At 33.0% G+C, this 8,914-nt stretch overlaps 1 protein-coding gene across 4 annotated transcripts in view; it reads right to left on the reverse strand.

Moving 5' to 3' along the window:
• ATP7 (copper-transporting ATPase 1) overlaps positions 1-8,410 on the reverse strand; it is a 304,355-nt gene extending 295,945 nt beyond the window's left edge. Inside the window, exon 1 of one of the 4 annotated variants that reach the window (XM_089105398.1) lies at positions 8,334-8,410. The gene's annotated coding sequence lies outside the window, so the exon portion shown is untranslated. Of the gene's footprint in view, positions 1-8,298 lie in introns of all 4 variants that reach the window. The other 3 variants (XM_089105396.1, XM_089105401.1, XM_089105400.1) reach the window with 3 other exon arrangements.
• Between the last annotated feature and the right edge of the window lie 504 nt (positions 8,411-8,914).

An 8,914-nucleotide genomic window follows, 5' to 3' on the forward strand; every position in this document is an offset into this window, starting at 1 on the left:
CCCCACAGTCTTCAGGGCAAGGGTCAAAAGTTATACCCTGGGGGCATATAAGGTTTTTATTGAAAGCTTTGTCGTAGAAACTTCAAAAAGGGCTTATTTGATTAGAAATTCAAAGGGCTAGTCCTCTTTTTAATAGTCAAAAGTGATTGGATGGCAACAAACCTCCCTCTCGCGCCCACCTTTTCCCCAAACACATCCAATCAAAATTTTAAGATAGCCATTTTGTTCAATTTAGTTGAAAGTTTTGGAAATTTGGTCTTTGAGGATGACACCCCCCCCCACAGCCCGCCTGGCAAGGGGTGTAAGTTATGACCTTGGGGCATTTAAGGTTCTTATAGAAAGTGTTGTTGTAGAACTTCAAAAAGGATTCATTCCATTGGAAATTGAAATGGCTAGTGCCCTTTTTAATAGTTGAAAATGATTGGAGATCAATTAACCCCCTCCCCCGCACACCATTTCCACACAGACATCCAACTAATATTTCGAGATTGACATTTTTTTCACCGCAGGCGAAAGTTTTGAAAATTTTGTCTTTGAGGATGACACCCCCCCCCCCCCACCACCCGCAGGGCAAGGGTTGTCGGTTATGCCCTGGGTGCATATAAGGTTCTTAAAGAAAGTGATGTTGTAGAAACTTCAAAAAAGCTCATTTGATTGGAAATTGAAAGGGCTAGTGCCCTTTTTAATGGTCAAAAGTGATTGAAGGACAACTAACCCCCCTCTCATGCCCACCATTTCCCCAAAGACATCCAATCAAAATTTTTAGATATTCATTTTGTTCAACATAGTTGAAAGTTCTGGAAATTAGGTCTTTGAGGATGATAACCCCCTCAGAGCCCTCAGGTTAAGGGTTCTAAGTTATGCCCTGGGGGCATATAAGGTTTTTATAGAAAGTTTTGTTGTAGAAACTTCAAAAAGGGCTCATTTGATTGGAAATTGAAAGGGCTGGTACCCTTTTTAATAGTCGAGAGTGATATGAAGGCAACTAACACCCCTTCCAAGCCCACCATTTCTCCAAACACATCCAATCAAAATTTTGAGATAACAATTTTGTTCAACAAAGTTGAAAGCTCTGGAGATCATGTCTTTGAGAAGGGCACTCCCCTTATAGTCTTCAGGCCAAGGGTTATAAGTTATGCAGCTGGGGCATATAATATTTTTATAAAAACTTGAAAATAGAAACTTGTCATAGAAACTTGAACCAAAATGAACAAAAATAGAATAAAATAATCTACCAAGAATACAACTACCACAAATCAGCATCAATAAATAAATAAAATCCTAAACAAACAGAAATTAAAATAAATAAGAGTCAAGCTCAAAACAAGCAGAAATTAATATGAGTAGGCCTAGGGTTCTAAGCACCAAGCTTTCTAAAAGCCAGAATATAATATGTACTTTACTGAAAAAAATTCTTTAAATGTTTTCACTTATCTAATTTTAAGAAATCAAAAATCAATTAAGATTTTAAGGAATAAATATCAGCACATGCATATTAAACTGACAATTCAGATTTTTTTTCAGTAAATTCATTTGAATTTTTTCAGTAAAACACAAATTCATGTTCTGTCTTTGAGAAAGCACAGGGGTTTAGTATCGTACACATAAGAATTTCTGTTTTTTTTGAACTCAGGTCATATTTAATTTAGTTCGTGTTTGTTTTGGGTCTAAATTCCTTACTAATGTCGACATGTGTTGACTATATGCTTGTTAAATAACTTTACTTTACATTTATTCATTTTGGTTTAATGGAGTTCATTATTTTTTTTTAAACTTATTGTGGTATAAAAGTTTTTTTAATTAATTCATAAGAATAGGCCAAGTTGTTTTCACACCCTCAAAAAAACTTCATAAAATTTGTCTTTTGTTTGTTTTAAATAATGAATTTTTTAGAACAATACCACATTTTCTCAGTGTTGTCACATTGAACCATGAAAATCAATAAGCAGAACTAATTAGTTAAATTTAAAACTGCCTTCAGTCTGACTATTTTTTAGCAAACATTCGCCTGACAATTCATTGATTTGCAAAGACAACTATACCTTTAAAACCAAAGTTATACCATTTTAAGTTGTTTGGAGCCATACTTTTAGCCTTAATTTTTGGTGATACGTCACCCATGTTTCTTTTCCTTTTTGTGTGTGACATCAAAAACTGAAAACTACATAGGGGGTCATTTTCATTAAAAACTTCTTCTAATTTTTTAACATAAATATGGCTCTGTTAGTTTCTGCTTCACCAATTTGTATAATCATGTTTTAATTGTCCTTGGTATTTTAAAATGTCTCTTTAAAACTTGAAAACAAGTTTTTTCAACTGAAAGTATGGAGCAACATTAAAACTAAAAAAACAGAAATTATTACATATATGAGGGGGATTAGCCCCTTTTTTGGCATTTCAAAAAGTTACTTATTGTTCTAATTAAATGACCCTTGTGTTTCAGGAGTCGTTTTTAAAAAATTAGGACAGAATTCAAACTTTAAAAAAAGAGCAAGGTGTAGAGGAGGGGGCAACCCCCCCCTTATATATGTAATAATTTCTGTTTTTTTTTTAAGTTTTAATGTTGCTCCTTACTTTCAGTTGAAAAAACTTGTTCTTTTATTTGATTTATAATCATTTTTTAAATAATGCCAGGGCATCTGGCTCCAACTCCATGAAAAATCCCCTTCCCACAGAAATATGTTCTGATCAATTCAATCCTAGTGAAAATTTACCCTGGACAATTACCCTTAACATCTCCACGTGTAAAATTGAGTTGGTAAAGAGAAAGTAAGACTTATAAAGAAACTTTGTATAGAAATTCTGGCAAATTCTCCCAGTATAAAATTTCCCCTGAAAAGTTCACCCCCTGGAAACTTCTGCCTTTGTAGGAAATTCTCTCCATGCAAAATCCCCAAAGCCAAAAATTTGCCCTCCCCTCCCCACCCAAAAAATGTATGCATACTTCCCAATAACAAATATTATGCATAAACAATGGGCAAATTTTATAACTTAAGGAACTTTCCCCAAGGACTGTGGGGGTCATGCTATCTCCAAAGACATAATTATTGGGCCTTTCAACTAAGCTGAACAAAATAGCTATCTCAAACTTTGATTGGCCAATTTTGGGAAAAAAGTGGCATGGGGAGGGCTAGTTTCCCTCCAATTTTTTGGTCACTAGAACTTTTCTAGGAACATAGAACTTTTCATTTTCATTAGAATGAGCCCTCTCTCAAAGTTCTAGGACCACTGGGTTGATACAATCACCTCTGGGAGAAAAAAAAAAAATGCTTCTTTGGTCTTTCTTCTGGCAAAAAATACAAAATTCCACACTTTTGTAGATAGGAGCTTAAAACCTCTATATAAGGGTTGTCTGGTAATCTGAATCTAATGGTGAGATTTTCATTCAGATTGACTTTTAGGGTGTGTTTCCCCCTTTCTTTGAAAATAAGGCAAATTTTTGCAGCCTTGTAACCTTTGATGGGTAACATTAAGCTTAATGAAACTTATATATTTGAAATGAGCTTAAAAATCTGATTCTTTTGATGCATCTATTGGTATCAAAATTCTGTTTTCTAGAGTTTTGGTTACTATTGAGCTGGGTTACCACAAACTGTTTGATAAATTCATATCTTACGGATTCACTTTTAAACAGAGGGACTGTCCAAGGTCATCAAAAGTCAGTACTTTTTAGAGAGGGAAGGGATGGAGATCCCCGGGCATCACCAAGGCTCTGGATCCATTCCTGCAAGTGTTATTCACCTAGCTAAGCAACTGTAACACTAAATAGAGCATTGGTCCTTGCTAAGTTATTAATTTTAAAATTTCCAATTATCTTTGGTGTCATTCACATGCAGGGCTTCCACTATCCCAGAATTTTCGGGGATTTCCCCGAAAATCTATGTGTCACCCCAACAAAATTTATTTTTCCCCAAATCCCTGAAATTTCCCCAAAAATCACTCAACCACGGTTTGACCCCTAGTGACTATTCCTAGCAAACATTACTTTACATACCACAATTTTTAACTACTCTCTTGTTTGTCAATCTTTGTGTCCTGTGTAACTTTGCATAAAAACCAGACCAATACAATTTAATTAAAGAAAGCTCTTTATATGTGCACAAAAGTATCACTTTCTTTTATTTAGATTTAATAATTTTGAAAGCAGTATTCCAAATGCTACAAGATTCTTACATTTACATAATTCATGGTCAAGTATCTTGACGAAATTAGCCAAGAATTATACTTGAAGTTGTTTAACGGAATGCTCAGTTAGATTCTGGATTTTGAAATTGGACTTCTAAAGAAACAGAATTGTTTTGAAAACCAAATCATAAGTTTAAATTTGGTTTTCTTTTGCTCTTTTTGGTTTTGGACTGACTGTATTAATGTTTAATACTTAATAATTGAACGCATAATATATTGAAGAAATTTATCTTCTTGCAAGGAATTCTTACCATTTAAATTTTTGTTTCATTTGGTGTGTAAAATTTAAGTTTTTTTCTTTTTATCTGAGAATTGTATTTGTCATATCACCCTTTATCCTCAAACGTATTTACCCAAAACTCCATCACAATTATTATTCTGGTCCCTTTACCTGTGTAATGTTTTCAGTGGGTGTAATATTTTAAACTGCAGTTTTAGGATCTTTTGACTGTCTTCCAAACCTGTTAGTTAGGCAAAGGAAATTTTACAGAAAATATATTCTGCTCAAATTTGGGATAGCCAAGTAAATTTGTTTAAATATCTAGGCCTACTTTTACAGCTTTTATTGCTTGATCAATTAATAACCCTCTATGAAGGCTAACTCTGAGATAATTTTTTTTTTTTTAAAGAAAATGTGGTATAATTTATTTCTTCCTAAGAACTATCCCTAAATATGATCTTCTTACCATAAAAAATGCACAACTCCCTCCCTCTCTTAATGAGGCAAAATTTAGCCACAGACTAAGTAAAAAGTCAAGGAATAGAGGATTCAAACAGAAGTACCCCAAAAATATTATCCATAAGAAAATTTATAATACAGCTTAAAGTAAAAATTTGGGTATTAGGTTCATATTGTTTTTCTTTGTCAAGTTTTAAATATTTTAGGACATATTTATCACAAACAGTTGGTTAATAATGCCAAACAATGTTATTGCAAAGTAAAGGAATAATTAAATTTTATATGATTTGTAGCCTACAGCTATCATGTTCAGGCACTAGATGGGCTGATATGAAAATGAGACTGCAATAAGTATTATATTTGGAATATGGATGGTCACAGGGTTGGTGAGAGGGTTGGGGGTTAATTGGTGACTAAATAGTAATTATGAGGTAACCAAAAGAAAGAAAAGCAGAGTAGAAACAAACAATGAAAAAAATTTATGTTCTGAAGGGGTATTTTCTGCATGGGGGTGGGTATTTTTTGCAGGGGATATTTTCCATGGGGGTATTTTCCATGGGGAGTATTTTCAGCAGGGGAGCATTTTCTGCGGGGTATATTTTTGTGAGGAGGGGGGGGGTATTTTCCGCTTTTCCGTGGGAGGATTTTTTTTTTGGGGGGGGGGGTAAACACCTAAGTTCTTAGAAGCAGCATGAAAAACCAACAATGTCTCAATTGTTGTCAAAATTCCCTTTTTAATTTAAGTTTAATTTTACTCGTTTAGTTTAGTTCTTGTTTGTTTTAAGTTTTAACATTACCCCGTACTTATAGGTTGAATTTGCCTATTTAATTTACTTATCTAAAAACCCCAAACAATATTTGTTTTTGTTTTTAAATATTATTAATGAATTTTTGAGATTAATGACTTAATAAAAAATTGCTACTGGTATTTACAGTTCACTTGTTGATGGCAGTTTCAAATTGCAAAATTCAGCACTATTTTTGTTGACAGCATTCAAAAAACTTGAAACAGTAGGAAAACACTTTATATTTCAGTTGCCTAATAAATAAGGTTTAAATTGTTATAAATAATTATTTTTGGAATATTTTACTCTCAAACAACTTATTAACAAACGAGTTATATGTTTTTAACCACTTCTCAATAACTTAACTAGTGTTGATAACTTCTTTGTGTGGTTAGAATTCAGGGTAAATTTTTGGCAGTTCATGTTATTGACTTAGGAATACAGTGAACATACCACTTGAAGCCTTTTTATGCTCTTTATGAATATAATAATCACAACTATTGGAAATTCAAATTTACCCACCCCCCTCTCCCTAATGTGCAAATAAATACCCTGAATTGTAACCACACAAAGAAGTTATCAACACTAGCCTAGTTAACTTATTGAAATGTTTTTAAAAGTACATCACTAGTTTATAAAGTTATTCAAGAGGAGTATATTCTGAAAATACTTATTTATAATAATTCAAACCTCATTTATTAGGCAACTCAAATATAATACATTTCCCTACCATTTCAAGTTTTTTGAATGCCATTGACAAAAATAGACCTGAAATTTGTGATTCAAAACCTTGCTGTTGACAATTCATGGTATATTTCAATTCAGGGTATATATTTGCATATTAGGGGGGTGGGGATGGGTAAATCTGAATTTCCAATAGAGGTAATTATTAAATTCATAAAGAGCATAAACAAAGGTATCAAGTGGTATGTTCACTTTATTCCTAAGTCAATAATATGAACTGCCAAAAGTTTACCCAATTCAAGGTATATATTTGCTTTAATTTTGGTTATAAGCCCAGATCCATTCCAAAGTGTTTCATTTATTTATCTGAACTAGCCTACTATCTGAGATAGTTGAGTCTCTCAATTTTAATTTAACCCTTATTTTTAGAGCTGATATGAGTCCTGGAATCTTGATCATTATCTTGTGTATACCTTGATTTTCCAAAAAAAATATGAACTGCCAAAAATGGGTAAAGTTCTACAAAATCATATTGAGTTAGGACTAAAGTGAATACACCATTCAATGCCTTTTTTTATGCTGATTACAAATATAATAAGCATTTCTATTAGAAATAAATTTCAGCCCCCCCCTTATATATGCCATTTCAGGGTTATGTTAGGTATAGCCTATATAGGAGGGGGGCTGAAATTTCATTTCCGATAGAAATGCTTATTATATTCGTAATCAGCAAAAAAAAGGAGGGTAAAATTCTACTTTAGTTACTTTTACCTATCTTGGAAAGGGCTGAGGTTAGGAAAATGAAACTTTCAGGGATGGGTCTACAGGCTAAAATATGTCCTGGGAAGGTATTTTGAAGTACTTGTCTCCTCTCCTTCTCCCTCAAGAGAGTCCTGAATTTTGCCTACATAACAGGTCTATTGAAATTTTGACAAAACAACATTTTACCTTAATTTTCAGTTATAAGTTTCTTTTTCTCTGGCTTTAGTTCTCAAAATGCAATTCCTGTTATTTGAGTAGTATTTTAAGCCATATCAATGTTAATTTTCAAATTTTAGGAAATGTATTTGCATATCTTTAAAACTCTATATATCAGAATTGAGCAAAGTTGTGAAGCTAAAAACAATTTTCTTATGCTTCATTTTAAGCTGAAGATCTATTTTGCAGGTTTTTACTTTTATGACTCATAGATTTTTTAAGGTCATCAAAGGTCAAGGCCCTCTCGAGGGAGAGTGAGTGAAGGTAAGTGATTCAAAATGCCTTCCCAGGAAATAGTTTAGCCTGCAGATCCATCCCTGAAAGTTTCATTTTCCTAACCTAACCCCTTTTCAAGATAGCCAAAAGTAGCTAAAGTAGAATTTTACCAAAAGGAGTAAGGCATTGAATGGTGTATTCACTTTAGTCCTAACTCAATAATATGATTCTGTAGAACTTTACCCAAAAATGTACCCCTAGGCCTAGCCTATGTCAGTTATGGAATCTTATATATATTTACTCCTCAAATGGCACCTTAGCCTATTTGTAAATATTTAGCCAAAGTTATCTTCAGAAGAGCTGCTAAGTTCTAGTACTACCAGAAAGCCTTGCATCTTTAATTTTACAATGTTTAGTTCAGTAAACATATCTTCCATCAAGATTACTGCAAGTAATTTAAAGATACATTCTTAACATAGGCTTTAATTTTGGTTATAAGCCCAGATCCATTCCAAAGTGTTTCATTTATTTATCTGAACTAGCCTACTATCTGAGATAGGCTAGTTGAGTCTCTCAATTTTAATTTAACCCTTATTTTTAGAGCTGATATGAGTCCTGGAGTATTGATCATTATCTCGTGCATACCCTGCTTTTCCAAAAATCATATTTCTTGAAGAAATTGGAAATCTTAAATGTATGATGAACCTAGCCTAACCCACAGTTTACACAGAGTAACTTTCTAGATTAAAATATTAACAACAAACAACATACCATATAAGTTTTTATTAGTCTAGCCTATTGCGTACCGTTGGCCCAAGGGCGACAGGTTTCAGCAGCCTAAGGTAAATTCAAATGTTTTCCTAGGCTAGCATTTTCAAAATTTAAAATAATTTGCTGTTTAATCTCAATAGTCATCTACATAAAAGACGAAACATTAGACTTATTATCTATCATAGGTAGGGCTAAATTTTAGTTGGCCTTTAACGGACGTAAATGAAAAGTTGACATACCAATGGAAATGCGAGAAAATCGTTTCATTGACATAGTACGCTAAAAATAAAACCCAGTTTTCAATTGGCTAGTTTAGTGTGTTTTTTTTTCATGAAATACCAAATGGAAATTTGGCTTCGCCTAGTCAATGATGTATAACTTGTACAGTAACTAGAAAAATATAGCCACAAATTAGACTTAAAATGAAACAAGATAATCTCAAAATTCCACAAATCGCACAAGTGCTGCAAGCAGCATATAAGTGAAGGGTTAAATTAAAAGATCTAGAGAACTACAAAAGAAAAATCTTCCTGATGGCATGAAATAATAAGCGCTTGGAGCTAACAAAAACCTATTAAAGCTTTTATTTCTCTTCATCCCAAATCTAACAATGGTT

This window comes from Artemia sp. Qi Xiang Cuo, chromosome 19 (genome assembly GCF_049724085.1).
Source record: "Artemia sp. Qi Xiang Cuo chromosome 19, ASM4972408v1, whole genome shotgun sequence".
NCBI classification, from domain to species: domain Eukaryota; kingdom Metazoa; phylum Arthropoda; class Branchiopoda; order Anostraca; family Artemiidae; genus Artemia; species Artemia sp. Qi Xiang Cuo.